The sequence below is a fragment of the Bombina bombina genome, chromosome 2 (genome assembly GCF_027579735.1).
Source record: "Bombina bombina isolate aBomBom1 chromosome 2, aBomBom1.pri, whole genome shotgun sequence".
NCBI lineage: Eukaryota > Metazoa > Chordata > Amphibia > Anura > Bombinatoridae > Bombina > Bombina bombina.
The window spans coordinates 430230465-430256499 of record NC_069500.1 but is presented as its reverse complement, the minus strand read 5'-3'; the positions used below and the strand labels follow the sequence as shown (position 1 = coordinate 430256499).

General features: G+C 39.1%; 1 long non-coding RNA gene across 1 annotated transcript; it reads right to left on the bottom strand.

Moving 5' to 3' along the window:
- Positions 1-18041: 18041 nt before the first annotated feature.
- Positions 18042-23517, bottom strand: LOC128647805 (uncharacterized). Its single transcript, XR_008400418.1, has 3 exons — positions 23470-23517; positions 21752-21836; positions 18042-18058 (listed from the first exon to the last, which is right to left on the bottom strand). It is a non-coding gene; the product is annotated as an uncharacterized LOC128647805 (long non-coding RNA).
- Between the last annotated feature and the right edge of the window lie 2518 nt (positions 23518-26035).

Below are 26035 nucleotides of genomic sequence, written 5' to 3'. Positions count from 1 at the left end.
TTCTTTCATGATTGTCTGCAGACCAGATAAAAAGAGAGGCGTTCTTACGTTGTGTAAAAGACCTCTCTACTATGGGAGTAATTCATCCCATTCCAAGACTGGAACAGGGACAGGGGTTTTACTCAAATCTTTTCATGGTTCCCAAAAAACAGGGAATGTTCAGACCTATTTTAGATCTCAAGAGTCTAAACAAGTTTCTCAGAGTCCCATCTTTCAAGATGGAGACTATTCGAACAATTTTACCAATGATCCAGGAGGGTAAATATATGACTACCGTGGACTTGAAGGATGCATACCTTCATATTCCCATTCACAAGGATCATCATCAGTTCCTAAGGTTTGCCTTCCTGGACAAACATTTTCAGTTTGTGGCTCTTCCCTTTGGGTTGGCCACAGCACCCAGGATCTTCACGAAGGTTCTAGGGTCCCTTCTGGTGGTTCTCAGGCCGTGGGGCATAGCAGTGGCGCCTTATCTGGACGATATTTTGATTCAGGCGTCGACTTATCATCTAATAAAGTCTCATACAGACACAGTGTTGTCCTTCCTGAGAACTCACGGATGGAAGGTGAATCTAGAAAAAAGTTCACTAATTCCACAGACAAAGGTTCCCTTCTTGGGAACTCTGAGAGATTCTATAGCCATGATGATTTTTCTGACGGAGGTCAGAAAGTCAAAGATTCTAAATACATGCCGAGCCCTTCAGTCCAATCCTCGGCCATCAGTGGCTCAGTGCATGGAGGTAATTGGATTGATGGTGGCGGCAATGGACATCATTCCATTTGCTCGGTGTCATCTCAGACCACTGCAACTGTGCATGCTCGGACAGTGGAATGGGGACTATGCAAATTTATCTCCCCCGATAAATCTGGACCAGGAGACCAGAAATTCTCTTCTTTGGTGGTTGTCGCTGGATTATCTGTCCCAAAGGAACGTGTTTCCGCAGACCCTCATGGGTGATAGTGACAACAGACGCCAGTCTACTAGGCTGGGGTGCAGTCTGGAATTCCCTGAAGGCTCAGGGTGTATGGACTCAGGTGGAGTCTCTACTTCCAATCAATATTCTGGAATTGAGAGCAATATTCAATGCGCTTCAGGCGTGGCCTCAGTTGGCTTCGGCCAAATTAATCAGATTCCAGTCGGACAACATCACGACTGTAGCTTACATCAATCATCAGGGAGAAACGAGGAGTTCCTTAGCAATGACAGAGGTATCCAAGATAATTTGATGGGCAGAGGCCCACTCTTGTTCTCTGTCAGCAATCTACATCCCAGGAGTGGACAACTGGGAAGTGGATTTTTTAAGCCGAAAGGCATTTAATCCGGGGGAGTGGGAACTTCATCCGGAAGTCTTTGCCTCTCTGATTCTCCGATGGGGCAGACCGGAATTGGATCTGATGGTGTCTCGACAGAATGCCAAGCTCCCAAGATACGGATCCAGGTCAAGGGATCCTCAGGCTGAACTGAACTGATAGATGCCTTGGCAGTGCCTTGGTCGTTCAACTTAGCTTATGTGTTTCCACCGTTTCCTCTCCTTCCCCAAGTGATTGCTCGGATCAAACAGGAGAGGGCTTCGGTAATTCTAATAGCGCCTGCGTGGCCACGCAGGACTTGGTATGCAGATCTAGAGGACATGTCCTCTCTGCCTCCGTGGAAACTTCCATTGAGACAGGGCCTTCTCATTCAAGGTCCTTTCCAACATCCAAATCTAATTTCTCTGCAGCTGACTGCTTGGAGATTGAACGCTTGATTTTATCTAAGCGGGGGTTCTCTGATTCGGTCATTGATACTCTGATTCAAGCATGTAAACCTGTTACTAGAAAGATTTACCATAAGATATGGAGTAAATATCTTTGTTGGTGCGAATCCAAGGGCTACTCATGGAGTAGAGTTAGGATTCCCAGGATTCTGTCCTTTCTCCAAGAAGGATTGGAGAAAGGGTTGTCAGCAAGTTCTTTAAAGGGACAGATTTCTGCTTTGTCAATTTTGCTACACAAACGTTTGGCAGATGTTCCAGACTTTCAGTCTTTTTGTCAGGCTCTAACCAGAATTAAGCCAATTGCTCCACTCTGGAGTTTGAATTTAGTTCTTAATGTTCTTCAAGGGGTTCCGTTTGAACCCATGCATTCCATAGATATTAAGTTGTTATCTTGGAAGGTTTTGTTTTTGGTTGCTATTTCTTCTGCTTGTAGAGTTTCTGAGCTTTCAGCGTTACAATGTGATTCACCTTATCTTATCTTCCATTCTGATAAGGTGGTTTTACATACCAAACCTGGTTGCCTCCCTAAGGTTGTTTCTAATAAGAATATTAATCAGAAAATTGTTGTTCCTTCATTATGTCCTAACCCTTCTTCTAAGAAGGAGCGTCTGTTGCATAACCTGGACGTGGTCCGTGCCCTGAAGTTTTACTTGCAGGCAACTAAGGATTTCCGTCAATTATCTTCATTATTCATTGTTTTTTCTGTAAAGCATAGGGGTCAGAAAGCTTCAGCTACCTCTCTTTCTTTTTGACTGACGAGTATCATCCATCTGGCGTATGAGACTGCTGGACAGCAGCCTCCTGAAAGAATTACGGCTCATTCTACTAGGGCTGTGCTTCTTCATGGGCATTTAAAAATGATGCTTCTGTTGATCAGATTTGCAAGGCTGCAACTTGGTCGTCTCTTCACACTTTTTCCAAATTTTTCCAAATTTGATACTTTTGCTTTTTCTGAGGCTGGTTTTGGGAGAAAGGTTCTTCAAGCAGTGGTGCCTTCCGTTTAGGTTCCTGACTTGTCCCTCCCTTTCATCCGTGTCCTGTAGCTTTGGTATTGTATCCCACAAGTAAGGATGAAATCCGTGGACTCGTCATATCTTGTAGAAGAAAAGGAAATTTATGCTTACCTGATAAATTAATTTCTTCTAAGATATGATGAGTCCACAGCCCAACTAAGATATGATGAGTCCACAGCCCAACTGTGCATGCTCGGACAGTGGAATGGGGACTATGCAAATTTATCTCCCCCGATAAATCTGGACCAGGAGACCAGAAATTCTCTTCTTTGGTGGTTGTCGCTGGATTATCTGTCCCAAAGGAACGTGTTTCCGCAGACCCTCATGGGTGATAGTGACAACAGACGCCAGTCTACTAGGCTGGGGTGCAGTCTGGAATTCCCTGAAGGCTCAGGGTGTATGGACTCAGGTGGAGTCTCTACTTCCAATCAATATTCTGGAATTGAGAGCAATATTCAATGCGCTTCAGGCGTGGCCTCAGTTGGCTTCGGCCAAATTAATCAGATTCCAGTCGGACAACATCACGACTGTAGCTTACATCAATCATCAGGGAGAAACGAGGAGTTCCTTAGCAATGACAGAGGTATCCAAGATAATTTGATGGGCAGAGGCCCACTCTTGTTCTCTGTCAGCAATCTACATCCCAGGAGTGGACAACTGGGAAGTGGATTTTTTAAGCCGAAAGGCATTTAATCCGGGGGAGTGGGAACTTCATCCGGAATTCTTTGCCTCTCTGATTCTCCGATGGGGCAGACCGGAATTGGATCTGATGGTGTCTCGACAGAATGCCAAGCTCCCAAGATACGGATCCAGGTCAAGGGATCCTCAGGCTGAACTGAACTGATAGATGCCTTGGCAGTGCCTTGGTCGTTCAACTTAGCTTATGTGTTTCCACCGTTTCCTCTCCTTCCCCAAGTGATTGCTCGGATCAAACAGGAGAGGGCTTCGGTAATTCTAATAGCGCCTGCGTGGCCACGCAGGACTTGGTATGCAGATCTAGAGGACATGTCCTCTCTGCCTCCGTGGAAACTTCCATTGAGACAGGACCTTCTCATTCAAGGTCCTTTCCAACATCCAAATCTAATTTCTCTGCAGCTGACTGCTTGGAGATTGAACGCTTGATTTTATCTAAGCGGGGGTTCTCTGATTCGGTCATTGATACTCTGATTCAAGCATGTAAACCTGTTACTAGAAAGATTTACCATAAGATATGGCGTAAATATCTTTGTTGGTGCGAATCCAAGGGCTACTCATGGAGTAGAGTTAGGATTCCCAGGATTCTGTCCTTTCTCCAAGAAGGATTGGAGAAAGGGTTGTCAGCAAGTTCTTTAAAGGGACAGATTTCTGCTTTGTCAATTTTGCTACACAAACGTTTGGCAGATGTTCCAGACTTTCAGTCTTTTTGTCAGGCTCTAACCAGAATTAAGCCAATTGCTCCACTCTGGAGTTTGAATTTAGTTCTTAATGTTCTTCAAGGGGTTCCGTTTGAACCCATGCATTCCATAGATATTAAGTTGTTATCTTGGAAGGTTTTGTTTTTGGTTGCTATTTCTTCTGCTTGTAGAGTTTCTGAGCTTTCAGCGTTACAATGTGATTCACCTTATCTTATCTTCCATTCTGATAAGGTGGTTTTACATACCAAACCTGGTTGCCTCGCTAAGGTTGTTTCTAATAAGAATATTAATCAGGAAATTGTTGTTCCTTCATTATGTCCTAACCCTTCTTCTAAGAAGGAGCGTCTGTTGCATAACCTGGACGTGGTCCGTGCCCTGAAGTTTTACTTGCAGGCAACTAAGGATTTCCGTCAATTATCTTCATTATTCATTGTTTTTTCTGGAAAGCATAGGGGTCAGAAAGCTTCAGCTACCTCTCTTTCTTTTTGACTGACGAGTATCATCCGTCTGGCGTATGAGACTGCTGGACAGCAGCCTCCTGAAAGAATTACGGCTCATTCTACTAGGGCTGTGCTTCTTCATGGGCATTTAAAAATGATGCTTCTGTTGATCAGATTTGCAAGGCTGCAACTTGGTCGTCTCTTCACACTTTTTCCAAATTTTTACAAATTTGATACTTTTGCTTCTTCTGAGGCTGGTTTTGGGAGAAAGGTTCTTCAAGCAGTGGTGCCTTCCGTTTAGGTTCCTGACTTGTCCCTCCCTTTCATCCGTGTCCTGTAGCTTTGGTATTGTATCCCACAAGTAAGGATGAAATCTGTGGACTCGTCATATCTTGTAGAAGAAAAGGAAATTTATGCTTACCTGATAAATTAATTTCTTCTAAGATATGATGAGTCCACAGCCCACCCTGTTATTTTTCAGACAGGTTTAGATTATATTATATTATATTTTTTATAAACTTCAGTCACCTCTGCACCTTTGGCTTTTCCTTTCTCTTCCTAACTTCTGTCGAATGACTGGAGGTGGAGGGAAGGGAAGAGCTATATATACAGCTCTGCTGTGGTGCTCTTTGCCACTTCCTGTTAGCAGGAGGATAAATACCACAAGTAAGGATGAAATCCGTGGACTCGTCATATCGTAGAAGAAATTAATTTATCAGGTAAGCATAAATCCTTTTTACATAACTGCATGTCGTTATGTAAAAATGTAATTTTACTGCTAATTGATTAATAATAATTTAAATTATATATTTATGTTTAAAATAATACAATTAACAAGCAAAAATAACTACATTTTAAACTATATACAATACTTAAACTATTAAAGGCTTAAGTGCCCTTACCCCCATCGCAACTTAAGCCCGCTAAACTATTAACCCCTAAACCACCACAACCCTCAATGCAAACTACCCTTTCCTAACAGCAAACCCCTCACACCTCTAAGCTAGCACCCCCTAAGTTACAAAACATAACAAACACTAAAATTACTGAAAATAAAAAATACATTACCAAAGCCATCGTCCATCAGCTAATCTACAAGGTTTTTCACATGAATTAGATCTAATACTGCTTTAGAAGTGTTGGCAGAACTCATTAGTGTAATTGTTTTGTGAACCTATCCTGCCATATAGACCGGACCGTTGGGGCCTAGGATGACACCATTGTGATTAGGTCAGCAACATGACCCCCCCCAGACATACAGGGTAAATGCACGAGGTGTATTATTAACAAGAGTGTTTTTTTCCCCCATTATTAGCAGACTAAAACTAAACTGGCTGAGAAATGGTACTGAATGTGCAAACATTTGCATAGGAGTTGCACACTTAGCTAGAGGAACACTATACGAAATTACGCCTACTTTGCGAACATTGCATTGAGGCTTGTGTGGATTCCCAAAGTCTTATTGATGGCATATTTTACCCTAACATATTGCAGAGGGTCCCTCTTCTAGATGGAGATGTCATTCCTATAGATGGTGTGCTAGTGGGCTGTGACTCCCCTTATAGCTTAGCAGAGGAAGACCCGGACCCGGAGATCCCCAGTACAGCAAGGCAACTCAGAACCACTTCTGGCTCAGGTACCGCTAATAAGCAAACAGAGCTGGCCGAGCATAGTGGAGAGGTGAATCTATTCAGGGCTGTAAATCTTGATCACCAGAATTAGAACACAGCTTTTTTGAGGCACTACAACCTGCACACTTCCACAACTATAAAAAGGCACAGAGCTGTGGAGGCCTTTCCAGAGGAGAATAATGGAGGTCAGGTCTGACATAATGGATAATAACGAAGCTTGTCACAAGTATCTTGGACAGATAGGTGAGCTCTGCTTCTGGAAGACCTTCAATATCCCTCATATGTATACTTGCTTCTATCTCCTGTACTTTGCCGAATAACCTGCTGCTTAAAGGGACAGTCAACACCAGAATTGTTGTTGTTTTAAAAGATAGATAATACCTGTATTACCCATTCCCCAGTTTTGCACAGCCAATATTAACATACTTTTTGTTTCTGTGATTACCTTGTATCTAAGCATCTTCTGACAGCCCCCTGATCACATGACATTTTATTTATTATCTATAGACTTTCATTTTAGCCAATTAGTGCAGTGTCTGCCACAATCCACTGGCGTGATCACAATGTTATCCATATGGTTTACATGAACTAGCTCTCCCCTGTTGTTAAAAGCAAATAAAAAAGCATGTGATTAGAGGTGGCCTTCAAGGGCTTAGAAATGATCATATGAGCCTTCCTAGGTTTAGCTTTCAACTAAGAATACCAAGAGAACAAAGCAAAATTGGTGATAAAAGTAAATTGGAAAGTTGTTTAAAATTACATGCCCTATTTCAAACATGAAAGTTTTTTTTGGACTTGACTTTCCCTTTAAACAGAACCAGAGTGGGGTGAACTGTAAGTGCATTTCTGACAGATTTAAAAGTTCTATTAAGTGTGATAACCTTATTGTCTTTCTGATATTATGGCTATATCTTTGGTAATACACTAATATTGTATGTGCAAATGGTCACTTATTCTCTAACACACACAATGCTACTTGGCACTGTGTTCTGTTCAGGTTCCTATGCTTGTCAATTTATAAGCTTTAGCTCCCATTTGCTCCAGTAGTATTTACCTGATATATACTAAGTTTTGATATTTTTATTCTTAGAAAAATGGTACAGATATATTGTATATGTATGTCCCAGGTAAATAAATTATACTAAGTCAGTTCTACAGTAATCCAATACTATTGCCCATGGACTCATGATGTCATATTAATCAGTATCTCTATCTAGCATTGCTATTTTCCCTGTAACACCATGGAAAGTATGAAGTTGTACATGTAACACAATCAGTTTACCTGTCTGCCATTCCTCTGTTATAATAAGGGGTAAAAATTAATTTTGTTGTTATATTCTTCCTGTTATAAGAAACAGTGTCTCTTATACACATTAAGGCATGGCCTTCTTTTTATGTATATATTTTTGTTGTTAACATAAGAACATGTATTTATTTTTTTAAAGCTCCTAATATATCTTAATAACTGAAGTATAACTGTGGCTTCCAACAGTCCATGATTCTTCTAGATGAAGCTAATAGCTGCCCCACTTATACCTCCTTTTTGAATGTTGGGGCTGTTTTGAGCTGTCTGTGGCTGAGACAGCAAGACACATATACAACTGAAAGTTGCTATTTCTTCTAGCTGGCGGTTAGTTTCAATGTCTTAGACCTCCTCAATGTCTGATGGACCTTAGTTTTTTACTAGTTAAATTACATGACAAGGGGGGGCGGAGCCAACAGCCAACATGGCCGGACGCACAGTGCATAAGCTCCGGCTATTAATTCTCTTATTTGGAGCGAATTTATGATTTGCTATATCACTCAAGTCTCATGTTTTTGACTGTACTAAGACTACCTCACTGCTAGCATAACTGGTCAAGATTCAGAGCCTAAGAGATGAAAACTGCCCGGATTTATATTCTTCCAAGCTACCACGAGGTTGCCATCTACCACTGCTATTAGCTAGACCTCAGAAGTCGTTATAATCTATATTGCAGCTCTCTGTTCCTGATCAGAACTACTTGGAGCAGATTGCTTCATTTGAGGTAGTGCGGCCCAAAGGGGAATATGGTTAATACAGACGGCTGGGAAACAAGAGTCTGGCAACTTCTAGAGGCCTCCTTCCAGCAGCTGGAGTCACAGATCATTGGAGCTCTAATTGACACAATGCTGAGCTGACAACCTCGTACCCAAGCCACCCAGGAGCAGGGAGAACATGGAATCTCAGGCGTTACAATGGCCACAACTGGTGACAAACACACAGGCATGGAGGAAGACCCACCTCACGCTACGGACGAGAACTGACTGACGGTTGCACAACTACTGTCGAGAACGGGACATGAGAGTTCCTTCCCAATGACCATCCATGGGAACTCCTTCTCATTTGGCAGCAGGGGCGTCGGTTTGAAGACATCGACTCCCAAGTCAGGACAAAGCCTACAGCCACAACCCTTGAGCACCTCGGAAGGGGACCCATATGCTACCCAGCAGAGCAGAAACATTTTAACCCAAGGTGCAGTCATGTACCCCCTGGAACTCAGGCCACTGCTTACTCTAGTGTAGCTTCTGACCGGATCCTGAAGACAGTATACCAGGGGCCGATGACTGATATATCAGACGCTTCTATTAATCCTACCCCACAGGACCTACTGAAACCCAGGTTCACCCAGCCATGGGGGGTGAATGTCCAACCTCATGGGCCTACAGACAGTGACACCAACCAAGGTACTGCAAGCCGAATATCAGTGCACGACTGTTCCACCTCATACATCCGGAATCGGTTGAAACTCTGCCTGAGATTCATCCCTTTCACAGGTCCAATTATTTGTCATAACCCTGTTGAGTCCTGGCTACTGCCCATACATAAAGTGTTAAGTGCTTGATAGTATGATGGACTCGCTCCAGATCTCAATCGTAGCACACGACTCCAGTTCTTTTTCCCTTGTAAGATTTATTTTTTCCCCCAGTAATGGACACTATTATATATACACAAATGTCTTCTGCACTGTTTTATCCTTCTATGTTTCAGGATCTGTTTGTTTTAGTTTTTACATGGTGTGCTTTCCTTTGGAGCCTGTCAATGCTTAAAAGTTTAATGTTTGGATAATAGCCTTATTATTCATGTGAGACATTCAGTATTTCCACATCCTTACTAGTACCTAGCATGACCTATCTAGGGGTAAAACTCTTGTCACTGATCTGCAAACACTGTTTCATAATAACTGACCCTATAGTGGGACAATTCTTACCATTTTATGGTGAACCAAGGAAATCATTCTTAATACTTTGACTGCTGAGATTTATTTACCTACAGCAAAGGCGCTGCCAGCGGACGAGGCGGCTCCCCAGCACTTATTATGTCCAGCATAATTGGACATTTCCTTACACAAGACACAACTAAGATTTTCATTCACTCTCTCATCCTTTCCCGCCTTGATTACTGCAACTCTGTCCTCTCTGGTCTCCCCACCTGCCGCCTAGCTCCTTTACAACCCATAATAATTGCCTCTGTCAGGCTCATCTTCCTTACACGTTGCTCTTCATCTGCTGCACCTCTCTGCCAATCCCTTCACTGGCTTCCTTTTGCCTCTAGGATTAAACACAAAATTCGCACTCTGACATACAAAGCCCTCAACTGCACTGCTCCCCCCTATATCTCAGACCGTGGGCTCTATTTAACAAGCTCCGTATGGAGCTTGATGGCCCCTGTTTCTGGCGAGTCTTCAGACTCGCCAGAAACAGCAGTTATGAAGCAGCAGTCACAAAGACATTGCCAGAAATCAACCCGATCGAGTACGATTGGGTTGATTGACACCCCCCTGCTGGCGGCCTATTGGCCGCGAGTCTGCAGGGGGCAGCGTTGCACCAGCAGCTCTTGTGAGCTGCTGGTGCAATGCTGAATACGGTGAGCGTATTGCTTGCCGTATTCAGCGAGGTCTGTCGGACCTGATCCTCACTGTCAGATCAGGTCCGACAGACCTTGATAACTATGGGCCCTTGTCTCCAGATACTCTCCCTTCCGTCCCCTTCACTCTGCTCATGACCTCCTACTCTCCTCCTCTCTTGTTACCTCATCACACTCCCGTTTACAGGACTTCTCCAGACTGGCTCCCATCTTATGGAACTTTCTGCCTCGCTCCACAAGACTCTCCCCTAGTTTTGAAAGCTTCAAGCGCTCCCTAAAAACTCTACTGTTCAGGGATGCATACAACCTACACTAACCTTTCTTTATACCAGTTCCTCTCCTCCATTGCTATCCCCTGAACCCCTTTAGCATGTATGCCTAAGTGTCCAGCTGTTCATAGATCACCTTCTTAAGAGCTGACTACAACAGTGCAACTCTTGGCAGGGCCCTCTACCCATGTGATCCCTATAATTGTTTTGTTGTACTCCGCATTTGTTTATAGCGCTGTGGAATATGTTGGTGCTCTACAAATAACTGATAATAATAATAATAGTATGTAAGTATGTGCAAGAATTTAAAAAAGTTTAATAACACCAATAGCTACTTACTATTTTAATGGGATGTATGAAGTTGATGGGATAAACACAGTTTCTAAATATTTGGTGGAATATTAGATAAAGACACTCGCATTTCATCATCAAGCATTTTTAAGCTTCCACTTCCTATCTATATATATAGAGCAGAAGCAGCAATGCACTACTGGGAGCTAGCTGCAAAAAAACAAATCACTTTGACTTCTGACTTCAGCTCAGCGTTTAAGCTGCTGCCCACAGAGCTCTGTGAGTCCAACTGACTAGTGCCCGCGCTGTAAACACACTGCTATCCCACTCATTGACTACACATGCAGTCACGAGCCGATTGAGGAAACTAGATGTGCAGTCAGGAGCCAATGTCCCGCCAAAGCCGCCAATGGGAATAGTTTCAGTTCCTACTGAGCTGCGCCAATAGGTTAAGATGATCTGTGACCCACTAGGTATCAATCACGTGTCAACCATGTGATATGCGTAGCAGGCAGGCGGAAAGTCGGAAACCAAAAAAAAATTTTTTTAAATTTTAAAGTTAAAAGAAATTAGTGATAAATCAGGGACACACCTACACACTGCCGCCAACACACTAACGTGTCACAACACACAGTTTGGAAAGCACTGGTCTAGTGTGTAGTCAGTTCATCTCTACTTTTCTCCTAGTAATTTATACGCTCATGAGACTTAATACAGGGATATAATATGTCTACCTATCACACTTAAAAAAAATCACCCCCCCCCCACGCAACATAATGAGCCTCCTAGATTAGGAGGACTACCTATGCGGTTTACATCGTCTATACCGCAACCCTTACTATTCTATTATTCACAGCTCTAAAATTTTGCCATAATGCTGACTTTATCTTCCCTACCTAGCTCAGCGAGACTGATCAGCAACACTTATAAGTTGTGTTTAAAGTTTTAATCCCTAATAATTCAAATCTTATCATACCACTTATACATCATAAAACTTGTTTAGCTGCTTTATAAAAAATAAGGAAAACACATGAGGACCATTCTTTATTTCCATATTATAAAATACATAGTACAATTATTGTTTACATTTGACTTGTTTTGAATTCTGAACTCTCTTCATTGACGAGTTTGTGTATCATAAGTATGCCTACAGATTTAGAATATGTATGATCTTGCGTTTCTATACATTAATATGTATCTATGTAACATGACAATATGTATGTAACCTTATTGCCTCTTTTGTGTGTCTTCAATAAAAAGAATAAAAAAAAAATTACATGACAAGTTTGGTGAAGATGCTATAATAGTTTTGGCCAGATAGTTGCAAATCCACTGCATTACAATATTTCTGAACCATCTCAGCAATTTTAAGGGAAAAAATCTTTACAGGCATTTATTTTACGTGAATTATTTTTTTACTCTTATTTTTTATGATGCATTCTTATCCCTAGGTTATACCGAAGTGCTTCTCGTCACAGTATAAATGCTCAGCCTTATAGATTTACACTCAATCCTTATATAATTCTACTTTTAGATCATAATAATTTCACTTAATATATTAGTCAGTTTATATGATATTATGCCATGGCCCAAGCGTGGCCTTCTAGACTTTCTAGATTTCCTTAATAAGGTTACATGAGCAAATAATGGCCCAAGAGGGGGCTTCTCTTTGTTCAGCGGGAGGAACGCTATATGTAAAATAGACGTTTGATTTCTGTTTGTTTAAATCTACTACAGACATATTTCTTGTGTTTTCTGAAAAGCTGACATATTTTGTACTGAGTATCTTATTTCAAACTGTTCTTATTGTGTTTGACCAGATATTGTCTGTAAAATGTGAAAGAAAAAAATAATAATTTAAAAGACATAACAAAAAGCAAACAAAACAACACTACCAAAAATAAAAAAACAACAGTTACGCCTATACTAAAACTAAAGTCCTCTTAAAGAAAAACACCCCTAAAATAAAAAACCTATACTAACACTAAGGGGCATATTTATCAAGCTTCGTAAGGAGCTTGACGACCCGTGTTTCCGGCGAGCCTAAACAGAAGTTATGAAGCAGCGGTCTAAAGACGATTGGCCGCGAATCTGCAGGGGGCGGCATTGCACCAGCAGTCCACAAGAACTGCTTGTGCAATGAACTGCTGTGCAGCAGACATGATCCACTATATAGGATCATGTCCTCTCGCACCATAGTAAATAGGCCCCTAAAAGTTACTATAGCAATAGCCCTTAAAAGGGCTTTTTGTAGGGCATTGCTCTTGCTCTAAGTTTTTAGCTCTTTTGCTTTTAAGTAAAAACTAAAAAAATCTAAAGCTAAAAAAACCCTATTCTAAAAAAAGACTGCCCTCAGAAGGGCATTTTGTACGGCATTACCCTAAGGTGATTATAGCTCTTTTGGGATTCAAACACAAATGGCTTATTCTGAAAAAATCCTATACTAAAAAATCCTAAAAGGGAAAAAACCTTAAGCGTAAAAATAAAAACCATAATCTTAAAAATACAAAAGCCCACCCTAAAAAAATACAAACGCTAAAAACTCACCAGCTTGATTCCGGCTCCAATGTGATTGCCAACTGTGGTGTTCCTCTTCTTGGTCTTCAACCATCTTCGTCGCTCTGCTGGGGAAGTCTTCATCCATCTTCCAGCCGACGCATTTTTTTATCTCCTTTTCTTGTCATCTTCGGAACTTCCGTTGCCAATATCCTCTTCATGAGGTCACTGAATTTTGAATTTGAGGTACCCCCTTTATATAGGGGTACCCTTGCATTCCTATTTTCTGATTTTTAAATCCAAATTAAAATCAGACAATATAATGAGAGCTTTTGCTATTGGCTGATTTGAATTTAGATTTGAAAATCAGCAAATAGGAATAGAAGGGTACGCGTACATAAAGGGGGTACCTCAAATTCAAAATTCAGTAATAACGGGATATCGCATGAAGAGGACATCGGCGACAGAAGATCCAAAGATGACAAGAAAAGAAGATAAGAAGACGCAACGGGTAGAAGATGGATTTTCTTTTTTCTTTTTTTATATTTTTATTTAGGCATATGACAGAGATAAAAAAGGTCTGATATTTATACAAATGAGACATCTAAGTGTATGATTAATAATTATCAGATGATACATGCAGCAAGTACAATAAAAAAAAATTAAGATTCAATATACCTTAGTTTTATAGCTAATAATTGCTATTTGTTTTGTGCAATAAAAGAAAACATTCAGAGCTTTAATATGCTCTAATACAGTGCTTTCCAAACTGTGTGTAGGTGTGTCCCTGCTTCAGCACAATTTTTCTTAAATTTATTTAATAAAATATTTTTTTTTTTGGTTTCTGACTTTCCGCCTGCCTGCTACGCATATCACATGGTTGACATGTGATTGATACCTAGGAGGTTACAGATCATCTTAACCTATTGGCGCAGCTCAGTGGGATCTGAAACTATTCCCATTGGCGGCTTTGGCGGCACATTGGCTCCTGACTGCACATGTAGTCTCCTTAATTGGCTCGTGACTGCATGTGTAGTCAGTGAGTGGGACAGCAGTGTGTTTGCAGCGTGGGCAGTAGTCAATCGGACTCACCGAGCACTGAGGGAGGCAACTTAAATGCTGAGCTGAAGTCAGAAGTCAGTGGGTTTTTTTTTTGCAACTAGCTCCCAGTAGTGCATTGCTGCTCCTGCTCTTGATATATGGATAGGAAGGGGAAGCGTAAAAGTACTTGATGATGAAATGCGAGTGTCTTTATCTAATATTCCACCAAATATTCAGAAATTGTGTTCATCCCATCAACCTCATACATCCCATTAAAATAGTAAGTAGAATGTTTTTTAATTCTTGCACATACTTACATACTGTTACTTGTAAATACATTTAGTTATTATACCATTTATATATGTGTCCGTATCTCTTAAAACAAGTTAGTTTAAAATCCTGTTTGCCTGTACAACTGAATTACTGTGTCGCGAAATTATGTAGGTCTAAAAAGTGTGTCGCCAACATGAAAAGTTTGGAAAGCTCTGCTCTAATAACATTAATAGCTTGGAAACCAAGTACATAGATAAGAATTAGAAACTTTAAATACAAACACTTAATAACCTCCTATGAAAGAGGCCACCCATGAACCTTAATAACAATATAATAAATTATAAGTAGTGGAAGATATATGACAGGTATAGGAACCACTTTTGGACTTCAGGATTAAAGGGATATGAAACCCAAAATGTTTATTTCATGAGTTAGAAAGAGCATGCAATTTAAAACAACTTTCCAATTTACTTCTATTATCTAATTTGCGTCATTATCTTGATATCTTTTGTTTAAAACCATATCTAAATAGTCTCAGTAGCTGCTGATTGGTGGCTGCACATAGATGCCTCGTGTTATTGGCTTATTCATGTGCATTGCTATTTCTTCAAGAAAAGATATCTAAAGAATTAACCAAATTAAATATTAGAAGTAAATTAGAATATTGTTTAAAATTGTATTCTCTGGATGATATTTATCAAGCCGTCAACCGCAAATATGCTGGAATTCAGCAGCGTAATTGTTGCGAGCTTGATCCGACCTAGTTATCAAAGCCTACAGACCAGCAAAAGTTGACATTTGTGACGTAACATACGATCCGCCGGTCTCAATCCGATACAGATCGATGCTTAAGTCATTACAGATGTTCCGAATACACTTTTTCAAAGTTATCAAATAGTTAACAGGTTCGCTTGCGGCTATTCTGACGCATCGTACCTGGTTTTCATTCCGCCACCCTGGAGGCCGCGGATGCCATAGGAATCAATAGGAGTCTGAAAGCAGCGAAAGCTTATGTTCAATGCTGCCAGATATCCCATTGATTTATATAGTAGAAAAAGAGTAACGTTTACACCTAACACCCTAACATAAACGCCGATTCTAAACACCCCTAATATGCCGCCCCAACATCGCTGCAACCTAAATAAAATGTATTTGAGCTCTCATCCTATTGGCTGATTGGAACAGCCAATAGGATGAGAGCTGCTCAAATCCTATTGGCTGATTGGAACAGCCAAAAGGATTTTAGCAGCTCTAATCTTATTTGCTGATTTTAACCTTTCAGCCAATAGGAATGCAAGGGACGCCATCTTGGATGACGTCACTTGCATTCAAGTTCCAGTTTATGGCGGCGACCGTATTGAAGAGGAGCTCTGTGCCAGATGTCCATCCGCGCCGGATGGATGAAGATAGAAGATTCCGTCTTATTGAAGACTTCGCCGGCTGGATGGAGAAGGCCGTCTGGATGAAGACTTCTTGCCGCCCGGATGAAGACTTCTTGCCGGCTGGATGGATCCTTCAAGCGGGACTTCAATAACTGTAAGTGGATGGTCGGGGGTTAGTGTTAGGTTTATTTAAGGGTTTTATTTTTAGAGTAGGGTCTGGGCAGGTAAAAGAGCTAAATGCCCTTTTAAGGGCTGCCCATTCAGGGCAATGGGAAGCTTAGGTTATTTTAGATAGGGTTTTTATTTGGGGTGGTTGGTTGGTTGGGTGGTGGGTTTTACTGTTGGGGGGTGTTTGTATTTTTTTTTACAGGTAAAAGAGCTGATTTCTTTGGGGCAATGCCCCACAAAAGGCCCTTTTAAGGGCCATTGGTAGTTTATTGTGGGCTAGGTTTTTATTTTTTATTTTGGGATGCTTTTTTTATTTTGATAGGGCTATTAGATTAGGTATAATTCTTTTTTATTTTTGATAATTTGTTTTTTTCCCCGTAATTTAGTGTTTTTTATTTTTTGTAACTTAAACTCTATTTTTTATTGTTATTTAGTAATTTTTAATAAGGGTTAAATAGTATATTTAAATCATTTGAGTAGGGTTAGGTTTTTTTAATATGTAATTTAGTTAATTTAATTGGTAGTTTAATTTAAGTGTAGTATAATAGTTAGGGTAGGTTAATTAATAGTTTAAAATTAGTTTATTTTAATTCTACAGGTAAGTTTACATTTATTTTAAGATAGGGATGTTGTAATTTTAATGTAAAGTTAGCGGGTTGTTAGGTTTAGGGGTTAATAGCTTAATTTAGTTTATGGTGATGTGGGGGGCTGGCGGTTTAGGGGTTAATAGGTTTAGTTAGTGGTAGTAATGTGGGAGACCAGAAGTTTAGGGGTTAATAAATTTATTTACTGGCGGAGGGGTCCAGGAGCGGCGGGATAGGGGTTAATAACTTTATTTAGTGGCGGCAGGGTCCGGGAGCGGCGGGATAGGGGTTAAACATTTTAGTATAGTGGCGGCATTTAGTGACAGGGTATATATAAAGTTGGTAAAAAGCCAAATAGACGCGAGATCGATGACTGTTAGTTAACAACAGTCTGATGCTCATCGCCCCGTATTTGGTGCGTGTCTTTTTGCCGGCTTTTTTTATAAATATAGAGGGCGTATTCAGGTCCGCAGTGTATTAGGCAAGCGTATTGATGCCAGCGAATGCAGCATAGTTGAGGCTTTGATAAATATCCCCCTCTGTCTAAATCATGAAAGAATTTTTTTGGGTTTCATGTCCATTTAAGTGAAATATGCAAGAAACATCAACTGCATAATGATGTAGTGATGCTTTGTATAGCACTAGCTCCAAAAATATACTAATATGTTTAATAGTGTAGTAAATCAACAATAGCCACAGCAGGGCATTACACACTAGGAGAAAAAATATTTAATTAGATATTGGAAATAACAAAAGATTCCAGTATGAAAGTGTTAAATAAATCTGCATACAAAAACCAGACATAACAATTAATGGCAATCATTCATAATTGGTAGGAGACTGTTTTTTAACTGTGGTCATATGTACAGCAGTCTGGATGGTGAGTTGTCCAGCAATGCAATCGGCTCCACCATGACTGAACTGATCTACTCACATATAAAAAAAAAAATAACCAATACCGACTTTAATAGGGTCAATATGTGATGAAAAACTTGAAAATTTGCCAAAGATGATAGCAGACCCAAATCCAGAGAGCTGTAGGAAAATCAAGAGGGAGTGTTCTATCCAGAGATATACCACAATGTCCTTTAGCCCACAGGTCAGTCCCTGAACATAACATGGTGTTTAGACCTTGCGGAACAGGTTGCAAGTCCCACCTAATGGCAGAGACTATCCCTTTAGGGAAGATATCCCCATGTACAATGTCTTCCGTAGCCTTAGGTGAGTCTGGAGCCATTCAGTGCTTATGAGCTCCTTTAATTCTGCGTCATTTTCACCTCTGTCATGGTCATGCTGCAGCCAATGGGGCCTTAGAGCCCTATCCATTACGCTTGTCCCAGGAAAATTATTTTTGCGAAGGTTTATGGTAGGAGCCTCATCTGAAAAGGGGTGAAGTGTTGCACATAGTCCTGTTGCTAATGCCTTTTGGTGATCTAAAAGTAAAGCACATAGTTCCTCCATGAAAATAATTCTAGACATTGTTATCCACCACTGTAAATGATGTGAATAGCAAATGTGTGCAGCAGTGTGAACCTTGCTGTGTTACCCCGGCAAGTCAAGACTAGGGGAGGGGGTATTGAGCTCCGTGTATGTAGGTAGCCACCCAGGATATCTGAGGTCCAGTCCAGGACCCCAGTAGCGTAGGCATGACAAATTATATATCTTTAGTGTCCACTGACACTTCTGCAGCAGTGTCTGAGCTTAATAAAAGAGGATGCAGTACCTATGTATTGGCGGATTAACAATAGCACTCCAGGAGCTCCTAGAATTGTGGCTTATCAAGGCCGCTACCTGGACACTCCTCTGCCCCATTGCTATAGTAACTTTTAGTGTTAGTATAGGGTTTTTTATTTATTTTTTGGTTAAGTTTTTTTGTAATTGTAGTGTTTTTTATTTTCTGTAACTTAGGGAGTGTTAGGTTAGAAGTCGGAGGTTAGGTGTTGGGTAGTTAAGTAATGTAGGGGTAGTTTGCATTGGGTGGTTGTGGGGGTGTAGGTGTTAATAGGTTAGGGGGTTTATTGCATATGGGGTTTGTGGCAGTGTAGGGGTTAAGTAGAGTAGGGGGATAATGCATTGGGCTATTGGTGGTTTAGGGGTTAATAGGGTAGAAGGTTTCATTCTCTGAGGTACCTTGTAATACTGATGTGGCACTTCTCCAGGCCAGCAAGCTTTAGAGACTCAAGCCCTAAGAGTGTATCACCGGCCACCACACATTATAACCTTAGTAACATATGTGAAAAACACAACACCATCTTGTTGTCTCAGCTTTAGGTGTTAAATTATTCACAACAGCTCAAAGCTGTGGTTTAGGAAGGGCTCACTGCAGCACTCAATCTCTTGCTACTAGATTTGTTATACTGCAGAAAAGTATACCCAACATTTTTGTTTCATGATTCAGATAGAGAATACAAATTAAACTAACATTCCAATTTACTTCTATTATTTAATTTGCTTCATTATTTAGATATTCTTTGTTAAAGAAATAGCAATGCACATGATTGAGCCAATCACATTAGGCATCTATTTGCAGCCACCAATCAGCAGCCAATGAGCCTATCTAGATATGCTTTTCAGCAAAGGAAATCAAGAGAATGAATCAAATTAGATAATAGAGGTAAATTAGAAAGTTGTTTAGAGTTACATACTCTTTCTAAATCATGAAAGAAAAAATTTGGGTTTCATGTCCCTTTAACTGATCCCATAGAAAGTACAATTTCAAGCTGTTGAAAAATAGTTGTACACATTTTTTTTTTATTCCCAGTGTTTTTATCCTTAATGAATCACAATTGTTACCAACAGGACTGCTTAATGACGTCGATCACATTTATGACTGGACTGAGATACATACAGTTTTTATATTAGGCCAGATCATTTTGATTACGGTGACACCAGAATGGTGAACTGTGTTTCTTTGCTATGTATTTCATATGCCGTACAAAAAAATAGAACTTATGTGATGAATGTTTGCAATGGCTTTAATTGTGGGTAAAAATATCAGTAGCAATGTTGAATTATTTTAGAATAACTTTCAAATAAATATGAGATTGTTAGGTTGTCCTCCAATTGTCTTCAGGAACTGTACAATGTCAATGTATTGCTTTTTGCAGGTTCCGAATATGTTTTATTTGGCCTATTCTGGTTATAATATCTGGTCAGAATTTTTTAGTGGATTGTTTGATTAACAATAGGTGATGAGCAGTGATGTGCAGTCACTAGAGGCAGGTGAGGCAGTGCTTCACCTCTCATATGGGCAAAAATATATTTTTTTTTATTGGCTTTAAAAAAAAATTGTAATTTTTTTTCCCCAGCATTTTATTTTCTCACAGCTATATGTTGTGCAATGAAAAGGCACAAGCAGGTCTGCCCACCATTACACAACATGCTGCGCCACCTACTGGATACAAGTGGTTAAGATCATTGCATGGCCCATTAACTGCTTATTTGAGGCAGTCCTATTTGGGCTGAACCAATCCAGTGAGAGGCATTAGTAAGTGGAACTTAGGGTTGGGGCTGGATGTTAAATCATATAAAACAAAACAAAAACGGAAAAAAACAACTTTCATATATTTTGTTGCTGTCCTGTGAAGCTGACAGCTTTGCTAAAGTGAAAAAGAGAGTTCTGTTCTTCCCCTCTAAGTGTAGTGGAATGTGCCACTGTCACTTCCTGAATCCTTACAGAGCAGGAAGAGAGAGGCACAGAGAGCACTGCAGTGTTTCAGCCACATCTTATTGAAGTAAGATTTTACTGAAAGGGATTCTGTTAGTGAAAATGATAATTTAATGAATGTGGTTTAGTGTTTTTTTACTCTTTTACAGCAGGGTCGTTTTTGTATTTTGTTTACTCAAACTTTACACCCACTAACTTAGCAGCTTGCCTCTGTACTTCACACTAAATTATAGACTAATTTTCTGAACTCTCTGTAGCTCTGCTGTTTTATTACTTTAAAATGCAGGGCCCCTTGTGTTTCTGTGTGTGTGTGTGTGTCTCTCTCTCTCTCTCTCTCTATCTATCCATCTCTTTCCTTATGTGTTGTTCTCCCCCGTGGTCTCTTTCTCTCTCTGTCTCTCTTCCTCCCCCTCTGACTCTCATCCCTTATGTAATGAAAGGATCTATAAGCATAATTTGCAGCATTAAAGTAAAAAGTATGTTTTAAACATATTTTAATGGGCATGGATTTCTAGATCTCATAATCAGAGCAAGCCTTGTGTTATCTGGCAAGAGTTTCTGTTACAATCCTTTTAGACTAAAATCAGATGTTTACTAAGTTGACCAGTTTTCCAAGACACCATTTAAAGGGACATGAAACCCATATGAAACCCATATGCAAATTTAAATAACTTTCCAATTTACATCTAATATCTAATTTTCTTCATTCTGTTGATGTCCTTTGTTGATAATCATATCTAAATATGCTCAGTAGCTGCTGATTGGTGGCTGCACATAGATACCTCATGTGATTGGCTCACCCATGTGCAATGCTATTTCTTCAACAAAGGATATCTAAAGAATGAAGGCGTATCCTGCCACTGCCTCACCAGCCTCTGACGTCACTGCACGTCACTGGTGAGGAGCTTAGAGCTTCTGACCATAAGATTTATGTGTCAATATAGTTGCAGAGAAAAAGATGTTAAAAAAAAAATCACACTTAACTGTTGCACTAAAACTAGTCACTTTATTGAACATGAAAGTTTATAATCACATAGCAAACATGATAAAAAGCGCCAGGTGAATTTCATGCCAACTGGCGTTTAATTATTGACAATATTGCCTTCCATAAAAAGCCTGATATAGACATACCATTATATTTATATAACCACTAATAAATTAATACAAGCCCATCCCTTTGGGTATGTCCCCCCTTTATGTACCAATCTACGTTCAAACAAACAGATTAGCTTTCATTTTTTTATTTAACCCCTAAGGGGCCTATTTATCAAAGCATAAACTGAAAATACGCTGGAATTCCGCATCGTATTTGTCGCGAGATTGATCCGCCGTAGTTATCAAAGCGTCAAGATCTGCAAATGTTAAAATTTGTGACGTAAAATACGATCCCGCGATCTTAATGCAACGCAGATCGATGTGAGTTGAAAACAGTGGTATTCGAATGCAATTCTCAGCGTACCTAGTTTTCAATCTGCCACCCTTGAGGGCGCGGATGCCATAGAACTCAATGGGAGTCTGAAACCACAGAAAGCTTATGTACGATGCTGCAAGAGAATGAAGTATATTACATAATAAAAGTAAATTAGAAACTTTATTACATTTGTATATCCTTTCTAAATCAAACAATATTATTGGTACATATTTGGTGCACTAGTAGATATATGGATAAAAATTAAAAATACATTACTACTTATGGACTTTGTCTCTCATTACAAAGCAAGGGGACAATATTATTTCTACAAATTTGGTGCAAAGTTTTGCCCCAAACTTCTTGCACTAATAGATATAGAGATAAAAATGAAATACACAACATAATTAAGCTAACTTCCTTTTTATTTTTTGGAAAAATCAATGTGCACCATGTTTAAGCCATGTAATACAAGTCCCACTCTCCACTTTGCGCCATATTTGACTCAACACTTTTCACACCAATTATGACGCCAACTCCTAAACAACCCACACACTAGTGAATTTTTCCACCACTTTTGATTGGAATATGCATAATCAATCAGCCAATCTGATTCAAATACACATTATAAACTATCACTAACGAATCAAATTGCTTGATACTTGTGTCATTGATCACTCATCAGAACTTGTGTATTATACTTTGAAAGTATGTATATGTGAAATTAGTATTAAAGATAAGCATTAATGCTGACATTAGGACATACAGTGTAATATTTTAGACAAGGATTTTAAAATGCAAATTGATGTTTGATTCAATATAATCTTAAGCTGATAGCTCAAAGGGATAGCCCACCTAACTTTAAACTGTCATGATTCAGATACAGCAGAAATTAAAATCACCTCTTTACTGTCATGCTATTTTCAGTGTATTTCTTACTTCTCTTGAATTTCTTTTTCAGTAAGAAATGTAATCTTATATGCCAGCCCATTTTATAACACCTGTGTAGGGGTGGTTTTTAAAAATAGATTGCAATCAGGAGGGGTTAGACAGGTGCAGAGAGAAACCGTCCCAGCTCTTAAAGGGACAGGAACCCACAAAATATTATTTCATGATTTGGATAGAACATACAATTTTAAACAACTTTCAAATTTACTTCTATTATCAAATTTGCTTCATTCTCTTGTTATCCTTTGCTGAAGGAACATCATTGCACTACTGGCAGTTAGCTGAACACATCTATTTAGCCAATCACAAGAGACAAATGTGTGCAGGCACCAGTTATCAGCTAGCTCCCACTAGTGTAGGATATGTGCGTATTCTTTTCCAACAAGGGATACCAAGAGAACAAAGCACATCTGAAAATAGAAGTGAATTTTAAAGTGTTTTAAAATTACATGCTCTATCTGAATCATGTAACTTACATTTTTACTTTTCTATCCCTTTAAAATATCCACTGATTGCAAATAAATACATACAGTTGTGCTCATAAGTTTACATACCCTGGCAGAATTTATGATTTCTTGGCCATTTTTCAGAGAATATGAATGATAACACAAAAACTTTTCTTTCACTCATGGTTAGTGTTTGGTTGAAGCCATTCATTATCAATCAACTGTGTTTACTCTTTTTTTAAATCATAATGACAACAGAAACTACCCAAATGACCCTGATCAAAAGTATACATACCCTGGTGATTTTGGCCTGATAAGATGCACACAAGTTGACACAAAGGGGTTTGAATGGCTATTAAAGGTAACCATCCTCACCTGTGATCTGTTTGCTTGTAATTAGTGTGTGTGTATAAAAGGTCAATGAGTTTCTGGACTCCTGACAGACTATTGCATATTTCATCCAGTGCTGCACTGACGTTTCTGTCATGGGGAAAGAAAAAGAATTGTTAAAGGATCTGTGGGAAAAAAAGGTAGTTCAGCTGTATAAAATTTTTTCATAGGGATTAGGTTTAATTTTTTAAAGTTTGATCATTTTTTTTTTTTTTCTGCAATATTAGATTTTTTTTTATTTTCTGTAATTTTAGCTTAATTTAAACTTAGGTTTAATTTTAAAATTTTGGGGGGTAAGACTTCGGTTTTTTAGATTAGGGTTATGGGCACTTCTTAAAAATCAACCATCTAATTTTGTTTTTAAACTCATATTTTGTTTGTGTTTTTTAATGTTTGAAATAAAAGTTAAATTTTAAAAGAGATCCAACCACACCCCGACGATGTTGGTATGATACATGAACTCTAAGGGAGTGAGAAGTGCTATTTAGATGCATCTTTGGTCAAATTCTCTCTTCTTTGACACAACCTTCAAAAGTTTACTTATGCATCAGCACTCCAGCCAATAAAAGGTTAACAATCCTAACCAGACACAGGCCTCTCCCTAGTACCTAGTGTAGTGCTGTTGCACACTTACTTCTTGTCAGAATCCACTTCTTAAAAGAGCTGAATCCACTTTTAAGGGCAGCAATAGAGCTGAATGCCCCTTTAAGGGCAATGCCCATACAAATGCCCTTTTCAGGGAAATGGGTAGTTTAGGTTTTTTAGTGTTAGAATTTTTTGTAACTACAAAAGAGCTGTTTAACTTAGGGCAATGCCATACAAAAAGCCCTTTTAAGGGATATTGGTAGTGTAGCATTAGATTTAGGGGGTGTTTTTATTTGGGGGGGGGGGGCTTTTTATTTTCATAGGAATTATGTTGCATTTTTTTATTTTGAATAATGTGTTTATTTTTTTCTGTAGTTCTATTTTTAATTGTTGGTATTTACAACACATAGACTGCCCGCTGGGCAAGCTTATATATATATATATATATATATATATATATATATATACACAAGTATGTTCAAGGATATATGTACAAATTCTAGCATTAATAATAATTTAAAAAAATAAATACAAAATATGACTACTAGAAATAGTAGAGACAGAGACAGTAATGAAATGGTATAAATAAAGTTGGGAAAAACCCCAAATAACTGCGACATTGATGACTGTTATTTAACACCAGTCCGATGCTCTTCACACCGTACTTGACGTGCGTGTTTTTGACGACTTTTTGATAAATAAGGAGATTGTATTCAGATCCGCGGCAGCAATGTCTCGTGAACGTATTGACGCCGGCGAATGCAACATAGTTGACGCTTTGATAAATAGGCCCCTTCAGATGTTTGGTATTGAGATGAAATAGCTAGAAGACCTCTCTGTGGTCCAAACAAACTCCCTGTCACCACCACAGGAAGGTCTTCAAACATGTTCAATAGCCTGGACTCTAAATAAAGCAGTATTATTCTAATGTAATCTCTGGAAGTGTCTAGAAATGACTGTATCTGCCTCAGGATATTTATTTGCATCTTTTAAATGCTCCAAAATCCTATCTTATAGCGATCATCTTGTGTGACCTATGTACTGTAATAGACACAAAAGATATGTGATTAGGTACATCAAGTAAGAGGTAGAATAGTTTAAATAGGACTCAGTTTTGTATTGTTTATTGGCGATATAGGATCTAAATGTGGAACCTAAAAGAGCATGGCCACAGCTCTTACAAATTTTACTGTCACGCTTAGAAAACCCTCTTTTATTTAACAATGTTAACTCTCTCAGATGTATACTCAACATATTACACAATGTTTTCTCCTTATTAGGCACAAACCTGCACCTTTTACAGATTACATTTAATATTTGTTTATCCACACATAACAAGTAAAGAATCCTTCATAATTCTACAAATTTGATGGAAATGTCTAGAATAATTAGTAGAAAAATAGTAAAGTAAATTCCCTGGAAAAGTATCCTCATTACTTTTTATAGAATGTGTTTTGAATGTAACATTCTGAACCTAGTTATATTATCTATTCTTTTATTGCACACATGTAAAGCAGAACGTTTGTACCCACTGACTTGGAACCTGTCCATCAATTTACTGATGGATTGTTAATAATCACCTTCCCTAGTACAATTACTTTAAATATTTCTCTAGTATTTGCTGCTGTGGTTTTCCTATAGTTCTGCACTGCAAATTATGTGTTACTGTCACCAAATATGTGGCACAGCTTCCACCACTACATATAGACGTAGGGTTGTCACCTTTTGCCCAGAAAATTCCTGGACACTTTTTAAGTGGGTGTTGAGGGAGAGTCTCAGGGCGTGGTTTGGGCGTGGCTTCTCGCGGCATCAAATATTATGAAATCAATTTTTATATTATATATATAATATATATATATTATAATATATATATATATATATATATATATATAATATAATATATGTATAATATACAGGGAGTTCAGAATTATTAGGCAAATGAGTATTTTGACCACATCATCCTCTT